General features: G+C 36.4%; 1 protein-coding gene across 1 annotated transcript in view; it reads right to left on the bottom strand.

Annotated features, from left to right (window-relative positions):
• tsc22d1 (TSC22 domain family, member 1) overlaps positions 1-12,020 on the bottom strand; it is a 35,284-nt gene that overhangs the window by 19,521 nt on the left and 3,743 nt on the right. The gene's annotated exons all lie outside the window — the stretch shown is intronic.

The raw sequence follows: 12,020 nt of genomic DNA, 5'->3' as shown, positions 1-12,020 counted from the left end.
AAACTATTAAAAAGTACGAATTTGCTAGTCCTCCTAGCCACTAATTGTCCCTGAGTAAGGTTACTAGAAACCAAACTATTTTAACTAGGTTATAATTCATACTATTTCATTATAATTGTGTGAATAGACATTTTATGTGCTGACATCAGCGATAGTCTCACAAATGAAAGGATTGACGTTAACATAAATTTGATTCTCGAGCAAATATCACATGACAAACACAGATACCCGTCATACCTGTAGGGGGCAGTGCTAGTCTATTTTTAGGGGCACTAACGTGACAGAGTACAACAATGAAGGCTGCCCATTCAATGTCCAGGCTCTGCACAACCAAAACATACCGCCAAAATGGTTCAGTGACTGGAAAGAACAAGGACAATGTATGGTCCAAGAAACATCTGACTTAACGTGTGAGGCACACCTGAATCATTCTCCAATATAAAAATTGGAGATACAGTAAAATAAAAAGTAACAAAAGTATAGTTTTATTGAATTAATACAACAGCTTTTATTTGAAAAGTTGTGTTCTGCTAAATTAATTTCTTGAGCATAGCCCTTTAATCTTCATATCTTTGCTCAAAAGATAAAATCTCCCAGACAGAGACAAACACTGTAATATTTTAATCCATGATATCCTGTTTCACTTTTTAAAACTGACCAGACTGGTTGTGTCTTAAGTGAATGTTTCACATGTCAAATTAATTCCTTGAGCCAAAATTCTGTCTGCACGATTCATTAACATGTCATGGAAACACAAATACAAAAAGCTTCACTACATCATAGGTTTGTCAAAAACCTGGACACCAAATCTAAACCTAGATACTAAATTGTGATAATTGATATGTGAACACATTATTGTAAATCAATTCATTGTTTTTCTGTCATATCACCCAGCTGAACTATTGTCGTATCAAGTATCAAACATTTTCCTTAGCACTGAAATCAAATTTGAAATGTTTTAATCTTGACAACACATTCTTACATCCACCATCTTCTCTGTTGAACAAAGAGCAGGATAAGCCCTTACAAGGATCAAGTGAATGGATATCAAAGCCTATGGGAAAGACAGTGAGGTCGGGGCAGTTGCGTCATTAGGGCTCTGAGGAGAGAAGCCTGAGAAGTATCAGGCTACATCAGCATGGGAAAAGCAGATCCACAATATGAGGGCTGTGTTTGAGAAGGAGGCCCTCACACACTTCAGTATTGTGTCAGACATCTGCTGCTGCTGCTGCAGTCACATGTGGACAAGAAGACTGTATCAGTGTGACTGGATAAATAAGGTCTTATGACAACCAACAGTGTCATTTAAATAGAATGTGAATGTAGAAAACCACTTAAAAACTAAAGTTATAGTACATGTGACCGGATTAATAATACTGATGTATTGAATGATGCAGAGTCCTTTTTAGGTAAATTGATGTGAAAGAATACACAAAGCAAATGTTTTGTTTTATCCAAAAACTCACACTATCAACATAATCTGAAGGTTAATGAATCAAATTATTAAATTATTATGTATTTTTATATGGGGTGTTGGAAAATTAAATTTTTGTATCTTTGGCAAGACACTTCACCCTGGACTGGGAATGCTGGAAAAAAGATGGCAATTGCATAGCTACAATCCAAGGTGTTAATGCAAGTGAATCTTTATTATCCAATGTCTATACAGGACATTGTAGTTGCAATTAGCGATGTGCAATACATAGTACAAGGTACAGTATTGAAAAATCCCACATTTAAAAAACACCAACATTTTTCCTAAATGGCCCCAGTCTGTATGTCATTATCAGTTTGTCCCCAGTGAATCGGACCTGTTTTCTTTAAAAACTTATTAATGAGTTAAAATGAAAAAGAGCAGTGAAGCAAAAAATCCAAGTTGAAATATGCTTGCTCATTATTTGTACAAAACTGAAGTTTATTTGTGAATTTAACTACAACTTTACTTGAATTTATGTACTTTTGTTTAATTTGCTCATACAATTGTAATATAAATATATACACATCTTAGCCACAACAGGATAAAGAGTATTGACTGAAAAGATCCATCTACAACTTCCAATCCAATAGTAACATTGCAATAACATTACTTCATTAAAATTGTAATGTTAAGTAATAAAGCTCATCTGACCAAAGTCTAAACCCAGGCTCAAGCCAATCTGAGGGGGTATATTTGAACAGGATCCCATAGACTGTTGGTTGAAATGGGTGCGTGTGAGTGTGCGATTCCTGAAGCTGACTGGACAGACCACAGGAATGCACCCTTGATTCAGCACATTGTCCACATGTTTAGGGCTGTGACAGTAGCACCCATGCCCTGTTCAGGCCACCCAAAGCATGTCTGAATTGCAATCTTTATCTACATCATTTCCAGGCTGGTGACTGTTTGCATGTCAAGTAGCTTACCAACAAGGCACAGGCCATTTAAATCAAATGGACCATTATCAAAAGTACACATGCAGCTCATTAGCTACAGTTGAAATTGCATTGGTGTGTCTCCAAAATGACTCATTCATGATGGTGAGAGTAGGAAGTGTTACGATCTCCATTCCTCACATATTTCTGTAATTTAATGCGAGTTTCTGCCTCTGGGCTGTGTAACCTGTTGCGATCTCAGAATTAATTAAGCAGCATGTCTGAATTAAGGGCCATTTCTGCAGCAGAGCAGGTGTAGGAAGAGCAGTGCAGAAATACTACAATTCCTGATTTAATATAAAATTACTTCAAAGACTTCAATTTACATTGTACAGCAAGTCAAACTTGTTAAAGAATAGTAGTGAATGTCTTTGCTTTCTATAAGAAAATGTATGAGTGCTTAAAAGTTTTAAGTCAATAATACTTGTAAATGTGATACATAATATAATAAGCTGGAAAGTAATATTCTAATGACATTATCAATAAATGTTGCATGAATAAAAGAATCATTTCCCCGTGCCACCACACACTAAACACAGCCAGGGAAGTCCCCTTGTGGATCAATAAAGATCAGCTGTTATTATGTACAGTGCAGATATTGTGGCTATAGAAAATTGTAGCAGTTTTAAGGCTGCATGTGATATTCACATTTATTACTAGGGCATGATGCAATAGAAAACAGAGGACTTCAGAAACAAATAGATATAAATCCACACTGGTAAATTTTGATATTTACACTAAATCCCCAATATAAAAAATTTGAACTAAAAAAGAAATACTACAGCTGTGCGCTTTTAGAAAACAATAGTGTTTTTTTGTATTGCAATTAGATTTGTGAGACATGTTTTTTAAAGTAGGATTAAATAGAGAGAACACTTAAAAACGAGCATTAACATATGAGACAAGATGAACTATCTTAAAACTAACTATCCAACTATCACATATATTTCAGAACAGGTTTGTAGCACTTAAACCTTTACTTCAAAGAGGTTAATCTCAGTCTTCCAAAATTATTTTTGTTTTAGCGGACTATAAAACTACAGGTACAAGTAGTAGTTTAGTAGGGGTGTGCAAAAATATCAAAATATCGTTATATCATATTTTTTTATGTAATGATACAGTTTCGATATCGGGGGCTGCTGTATTGATATATCGCCAAGAGTATTTTTGGGTATATTTTACAAAATTATTTTTTTTACAGTGCTACAGTTTTGTTGCTTGTTTAGAGGAAGGAGACTCATTTGACATATTCACTATTTTGATTATTAAAATGGGTGTGATTCATATTCACTTTCCACAAGAAGTGGTTTAACAAAGACTTTTAGTGTCACACCCATGATTTAGCCATTATTTTTTATTGAACCTTATCAAATCGATTTTAAATATATTGTATCGAATGGAAAGTGCACTGTATTCACAAACGTATCATATCGTGGCCTATGTATTGAGGTATGTATAGTATCAACAACTTCTTAATGATACCCAACCCTATAGTTTAGGATATTTTATTCTAGTACTGCAGACTCAAATTGTGATTTTGATTTGATAACGATGTATTGTGCAGCCCTAGTAAATACTTCCTTATGGTGACTGGGACTCCCTATACAATCAGATCATTGCACCCGTGGGCTCCCTGTGTGTGTGTGCTCTGTCAGACACTTCTTTAGGGGCAGAAGGCAGTGCTATGATGAGTCGCAGCTAAAAACACTATCCATTATCATCCATTACAAGCCATTAGTTTCCCCACTGCACTCTGACTCAACCAGTCCTGTTTTATTGATGGAAAAATAAACCCGGAGAAAAAGGGGGTGTACAATCAATGGCCCAATAGCATCAAGCTGAATACTAATGAGAGAGGTACTAAATAAAGCGATCTACAACAACATAGGTTAGCCATGCCAGAGACTTCTCAGCTACACAAAGCTAGCAGCTAGTTTTATTTTTCCATTCATGCTTTCTCTGCTTGGCCTGTGCAGACATAGTAAATGGTCTGTCTCATATTACCCACAGTGCATTGCTGCGTTGCCCTGTTCTGGTGCTCTCTGGCTCTGTCTGTGTGGAAGAAACGAGGGGAGGTGTCAGCAGCAAAACAAATAACAAATGATGTTTACTTCTGGGTAAATGCTCCAATGGTGTGCTAGAAAATCATTTAAAATTCATCAATTTCAATACTACTTTAATAATCTAATAATAAAAGTCAATTTTACTTTAATAATGAATATATATAAATCTTTAATTACAACCAACCCTACTAAAAACACATATCTCATCTCTCGTAAGGTGACTGAATAGGCACTATAAAGTTCTGACATGTTTTTTGGCATATCGCCCTCCCCTAAACTGGGTGCTTACTTTCAATTCAGTAGTCATAACAGGTGGAGGTCCAGAATGCAATAAAAAATTATATTTGATGAGGCAACACAATCTCCATCTGAAACTAAATTGATTAAAAAATACCAAAATAAAGCTCCCTCTCAGCACACATCCCATTTACAAAAGCATTGTGGCTGCTCCCATACTGTTTCATGAGTCGTGCCAAAATACACAACATATGGGCACAGCATGTGGTAGGACAATGTAAAGCTACTGTATAACACAATGCAATAAAAATGTAAGCCCATAAACATAACAAATCATGGTATATTGTATTTGGGGATACAGTTCACCAACAAGAAATGCTTCTTGTAACATGTTAACAGTATACACATTACACAACATACAGTATGTCAAGCAGTTTCATGCTTTATGCTTGGTTCAGACATACTAAATAATTGAATGGTGTAATCTCCTGGTATAGGCCTAAGTAGAGCTGTAGCAGCTAAGTAGAGATGTTCACTTGCTGCTTAATTACTTAAATACTATAAGTTTGTAAAATTCCTCAGCCGTCCAGGCAAAGGAAAAATTAAATTCTGTCAACTGGACAAAAGATTTTTTTGATCAAATATATTTCACATCTCATCCAAGGTGCTTCTTTAGTTCTGTTCAGATTGCTGGTGGACACTGCCTTACATCTGCCTGAACGGAGGAGCTAACTACACCTAAACTACTCTGAAATTAACACACGTACAGTAATTTCCAGACTATAAACTGCTACTTTTTTCTCACACTTTAAACCCTGTGGCTTATACAACGATGCAGCTAATATATGGATGGATTATTTGTTTGGCAACACAGAGGATGTGTGCACAGCCTGAGTGCAGAAAGCGCCGCTGTCTGTGTGGTTAACATGTTGTCAGTACACTCAAATAGCTTATAGCTGCGTGATAAAATAAGTTATGATGCTAAAGTAACATTACTGAGGGGCATACATCTTACCCGTGTGCGTTAAATGCAGGTGAGTGCGTAAATGACGAGAAGAAACATCTCAAACTTAAGTAGCCGGACATCCACTGATACCTGATTGTCACAACTAGCCCCAACCCAGGGAGAGCCTAAAATCTGCTGAAATCCTAAAATACACTGACACGATACCAGAAAGGACAGCGGCTATTTCTGCAGGAGACATGCACAGTAGAGCGCGGGGAGAGACGGGGTGATGCGCTGAGGAAGATGCTAGTTTGATTATGTTTTGAACTGTTATTTTGCGCTTCATGCACACACCCTCCTGATTTAAAGCACACGAACAAATGCATATAATGCAGCTTTTAAGTTAAAGGCAGTTGATCTGGCTGTCGAAGAAGGAAATAGAGCTGCTGCATCAGTGAATCAACAGTGAGACTTTGGTGATGGCAGTGTGACGAACTGACTCAATGCAAAAAGACGACAAAAGCTTTCAGAGGCAATAAAAGCAGATGGCCCGAACTTGAAAACATTCTTGAAGACGTGGACACCACTATCCTCAAAGGAGTGGTTAGAGGCTTTGAGATGGAGACGTACGGCAGACTGAGGTCCACTACTGCTCTCTACGTTGGTACATCCTCTTATGAAGTGGCTGTTTCGTTCCTCCAATGTAGCACTCACTGCACTCCTTACTACACTGAATGGAGTAGACCACATTCTTATGTGGCTCAGTGCTTTGTCAATAGTTTAAAGTAGTTACAAAACTACTTTAAAAAACATCTATCAATTAACTGTCAATCATCAACTTTGTACTTTATATTTTACAAGTCATTTTTCGGTATTAACTTAGTGTGTTATAGTGCTGTATGCCAAGTAGAGATGGACCAGTATGAGTTTTTTCGTGACCAATGCCGATTGTGTGGAATCCAGAGGAACCAATGGCTGATGACCTCTACCAATATCTTTGTACAAAATTTTAATTGATAATTGGTAATACTGGCCCAAACTTATCCACAACCTTCTTTTACTACAAACTGTGTAGAGTCAAGTGTAATTGCATTTTGGCAGTGCCCTCTTTGGACTAAAGTGTTCAAACAATGATTTATGCATATACTTTTTAAGCATATTTTGGGAGCTGGTTGGACCAAGCAAAATATGCGTCTCTGCTGGAGATTTATTACAGATAGCAGATGTGCCTTTTAATCCCATTTGAATGTTCATCATGTCATTTTTCTGGTGAAGGGTCTGCCACTAGCTCTTCTCCAGGTAAGTTTTAATGCTTTGCTTTGCACAGTATATGGCAATAAACTGGCGTTAATGCTCTCAGTAGGAATGTATATAAAGGCAAGGTAATTTTTTTAGCAAAAAAGCAAAACAAAAAAAAAACACCTGTAATTGAATAAATGTGATATAGACATAGTTAAAGCCATACCTCAAAACCTTCTAAAGCAAAGCAGAAATGGTTCCATGAAGGTGGAGAAGTTACAAGGTATATTACTATCTTCAATAGTTGGTAGTTATGGAACAACTGAGCATGAACCAACTAAACCAACTAAATCCATTTCTTCCATTTCTGACAAAGGTCTTGAGTTAAGCCACTTCACAGAACTACAGCTTTGCATTTTCTTTGTCCCCATGAAATATGTTTTCTACTATTACGACATCCAAGCCCAGATCTATAATCAAGCACATTTTAAGCACATATGAACTTTATATGACAATTCAAGTAGACCTCTGTGGCTGAAGCTAAAGCACTTAAGAGGACACTAACCAAAACATCTGGACACCGAGCCTGTCCCAGACCATGAAATAATGTCTCCCAGGGGACCACTCAAAACATAGCAGCCAGGCCATAGGGAAGGCAACAGAGGGGGTTACACAATGGTGGGATTTGAGAGTGCTGTTTGGGCCGGTTTGGGCTGGTCCGGTCCGCTGTGCTGGTGTGGACCGGGTCAGATCGGGTCACTTCCTTTGCCTGTTGTGGATTTAGGGGATGTTGCTGATCTCCACACAAAGCAGAGTGGCCCAGTGCGCTGCCATGGGGAAGATCACACTGAAAACAGTACAGACATCACTGCCACTCAGACCCACTCACAGCTGCTCAAACTACACGCAGTTATGGGGGTGGGGTCTGGACAACAATGTGGATCACATCAACTGACTGCTGAAAAAACTTAATTGGTTCAAAACATGCAATACAGACAAATTATTCATGGGTTTCAGATTCTAGTTATATACAGCGTTTTGAGGACTTTTTCCACATTCAAAAGATACAAGACTTTGTTTTAAATTGTTAATTGCTCTGGATTAACACTGATTAATGTTATAGATCTAACCAAATAAATATTGCACAAAATTACATCAATAATCACCCAGCCCCATTAGTTTATATACCTGGCTGGCAGTCTGGCACAGGAAAGTGCTTGGTTACATTCCCAGTGCAAAATGTTATAATTTCAAGTAACAATCCCAGAAAATACATTGTGTTTTAAAATTAAATGTATTACTTTTGTAATGTCTAATGTCTTTCTACGTTTCCAGGCAAGGAACAACAAATTGAAATTAAATTGCTGTAATCAGTAGATTAAAAAGGTTACTGCCCCTGTCAAGTAAATAGATAAACTACTGGATAACTAGAAAGATGACAAGATAAAAAGAAAAGTCAGAAAGATAAGGGTGCACTAAAAGTAAATAGCTTCCCTCTGATGCTAGGATTTTCCTGAAAATCAGAATACAAATCTCAGTGAGACTATCCTGGTTAAATAAATAATAATCAACCAGTCTATAGTAATTTCATGCTTAATAGGACCATTTGGAGATCACCGACCAACACTGGCAACAATGCTTAACCACACAAATAAAAATTATAATCTTTTTCTGTGGCAGTTGCTCCATCCAAGTAAAAAAACAGAACTTTCCTATGCTTTTTATGCCCATTAACAAAGACATTTTAACCAGGGGTCATGACTGGTAAAGATACATTAAACCACAACAAACAGTGGCCTGCATGTTTCCATTAAAAACATATAGAGGTAAAAAGGTGCTGTGTACTTCCTAAACATGAGCACTCATCCGCACACAGTAATGCTGGTTTTACTACTTTGGCCTGTGATTTAATGGGACAGAGGGTCGTCCCACACATTCACTGGGAGATTTGTTGACAAGTGTCTGAAGAGAAAACACACGTGTTCAACAGCTAACACTAACATGGTAACAATATGGCAGCAAAACTCAAGGAACAGCCCATACAAGAGTTGTCTATTGTTTAACAAACTGCTTTACTACTTGACAGATGAAACCAAGAACAAGGAGAGTTCTGAATAATACATACAACTCTGCTGCCCAAGGAATTTTCAACCTAATTTAAATAGGCAATTTGCATAATGTCAATGAATAGTTTTTGCTGCACTTCCAATTTTGAGAGACAAAGTTGAGACAAGGACAAGGACCTTTGAGGCCACTGTAACCATAATTACTGGCAGTGCTTTTCAAAACATGTTACTTGCTCTATGTGCAATACTCTGCCTTAACTTGCTGATTACCCAGTCTTTACAAAATATAGAGGAATTGTGGTAGACCCTCATGGTTAAGAACAGGCTGAGTACCAGATGATTTTCATGTAAATATAACAATTCACAATATACAGGAAAAAAAAAAAAAAAAAAAAAAAAAAAAACAGCTCAAAAATAAGATCATTGTGTGCGGTCAGTATGTAGTTATAAAGCATTTTTGTCATCTACAAACCAGGAAGTGGGCTGTTAGCATGCTAGTTTTGTTAGCAGTGGCATGATGGTCACTGAAAGTTGTAAAACATGCTTACAAACTTACTGCAGTGAATAAGCGGATGTTAGAAATGTGTTAGGAAAGTCAGGAATAAGTTGTGAGTGCTGCAAAGCATTTTAAATAAATTGGTTCTGTTTTTCATATTTTTAAGACAGTAAGAATCAGGTATGTACTGTGACGTACTGTGAAAGTATTCAGAGAATGAGAAAATGCTGGTATGAATTCAGTAACCAATTGTTTACTGTACTTATAACTTCCTACATGAATGCTTCAGTGCAAATATTGCCAACTGAGGTATCTGAAGCAAACTGAAAAACAAACATGCCAGTGGCATGTTTGTTGCTTATTTAAAGACTTCAGTAGTGGCATGATGCCACTACTGAAGTCTTTAAATAAGCAACAGTAGACAAGTCAGATTATAGAAAGCAAAATATGACAAATTTCCTGCGAGGTCATTAAACGTTCCTGGAACTGTAAATATGTTTTTTTGTGGGGTTTTTTCATGGCTGATACTGATTGCCTAGAATCCAGAGAAAACAATGGCCGATAAGGTCTCACAATATTTTTGGGCTGGCACGTAGTGCAGATTTTGACTTTTTTTTTTCCAAATATTTCAATTTTATGCAATTTAGACAGTTGGTTGACTCAAACAAAATATCGGCATCTGCTGGAAATTAATTAAATTAAATTAAAACCAATACGCAAAAAAATTGCAAATATGCCAAACATGTTGGTCTGTCTCTAAGACTCAAATTATCAATCAAATTGTTCAAAGCTTTGGTGACTAGGGGCTATCATGATAAAAGGCTTGAGGAACTGGGGAGATGGTGGGTAGAGAGTACAAGTAAGAGAGCGCTTACCTAATCAATAAGCTTTTAGACAAGGAAAGAAAAGAAGACTGCTGTACTATACCTTCTATGTCAACAAGTAAAGACACAACACTTCCTCCACTTAACAGGACCGTTTTTTCTTACCACGCAACATGAAAAATCAGGCACTAAAATATTGCTACGATAAATAATTAAAATGCATGTCAATGATGCAGCAAAGTATCCTTAAAGCCAGTCTTTAAAAAAAAAACAACAAAAAAACAACAAAAAAACAGCCAAATTGGGTTTCACAAAAATCACACTGTTACCTCTTGCATTATTATTAAGGATGCATTTGATCAAATTATCTTAATAGTCTGGAGAATTAACGATCGATTTTTGATTAATCATCAATGTTTTTATATTAAAATTAGTATCATTATTAGTACTATTACTAATCCACAGAAATAAACTCAACTTTACAACATATAAACCATAACCACTATAGAGCGACATTGGCCCGTTTGAGATTATAATGTGTTTACTATAGCTTTGAGCATATTGTTTACGTCTGACAGAAACTAAACTTAAACCGCATGGCTAATTTGCATAAACTATAAGGGCTGAAAAATGCAGCCCTTTCCTTGTGCAGTGATGCAGTCAGCTTCTGTTGCAGCTGCAGTAACCAGGATACTGTGTATACATGCTAAAAAATCCCAATAACCGGGATACTTGTGCATGTACGTATACGCACTCATTGAGTGGTATAGTGATCTCCAAGGAGGTGTGCCATAGCCCAAATGTGGGACTGTGAGGACGTATCTCCATTGTTCGTACTGTCAGATGCAACCTCGTCTCCTTACGCTTTCCTACATACAGCAACCTACATTTGGTTTGTCGATTAAAAATTAACATGATTGATGAAATTCTTAATGATCAATTATCGATGCCCATGCCCATCCCTAATTATTATATAAAACTATTTATTCAAAACTCCCAAACTATTCAGGAAATGTCAAATTTGGTCTTGTTTATATGATATTTTTAGTAGTTTAATACCTGTTCGAATGAGTATTGAGCTTCAATAATACTAGTTTCAATACTGATCAGTATGCAGGCATGTCACGCAAACAAATTTTGAAGATACGTTGTTGGAAGAAATTACCTAAAGCACAACTTTTCCCAGACAACTATACTAAAAGTACTTCAATAAATAAATAGCAGAATGAAACACTTTAGTAATTTAGTCATTTTGTATCTATGATGAGTCATGAAGTTATTTATTCAGCCCTTTTCAGCTCAAATCTTAACACAGAACAGAAACATAAAAGAAATGCCCATTCATACAACGAAAAAGTAACCAAGATGTATATTGACCCCCAAAAATTATTGTTCCATCTGTCATATAGTTATGTCTTTCATAAAGAAGTTTAAATGTTTAACTCTGGACAGATACATGAAATATGATAGTTTGTGCTGTAGAACTTTGTTTTTCTGTTACTGATTAGTTTGTTTCCTCCTGCTGTATTTATGAAGATGAACTGCTGTCAAGATGACGCTCTGACAAAGGAATAAAGGGTAGGCATAATAAGCTTAAGCTTCAGCCTGCACCTTTTCGGTCTGTATATGTTAAATATGACTGTTTATGAATTAATGTCAAGATATACCTGTGACCGAAATAAATAAATAAATAAAATAAATAATAAATAAATAATAAAAATATATTGAACGATAAGA

Source organism: Boleophthalmus pectinirostris, unplaced genomic scaffold (assembly GCF_026225935.1).
Source record: "Boleophthalmus pectinirostris isolate CB_2022bp ecotype Guang Dong unplaced genomic scaffold, ASM2622593v1 HiC_scaffold_1, whole genome shotgun sequence".
Lineage (NCBI taxonomy): Eukaryota > Metazoa > Chordata > Actinopteri > Gobiiformes > Gobiidae > Boleophthalmus > Boleophthalmus pectinirostris.
This window is presented reverse-complemented; position numbering and strand designations above follow the sequence as displayed.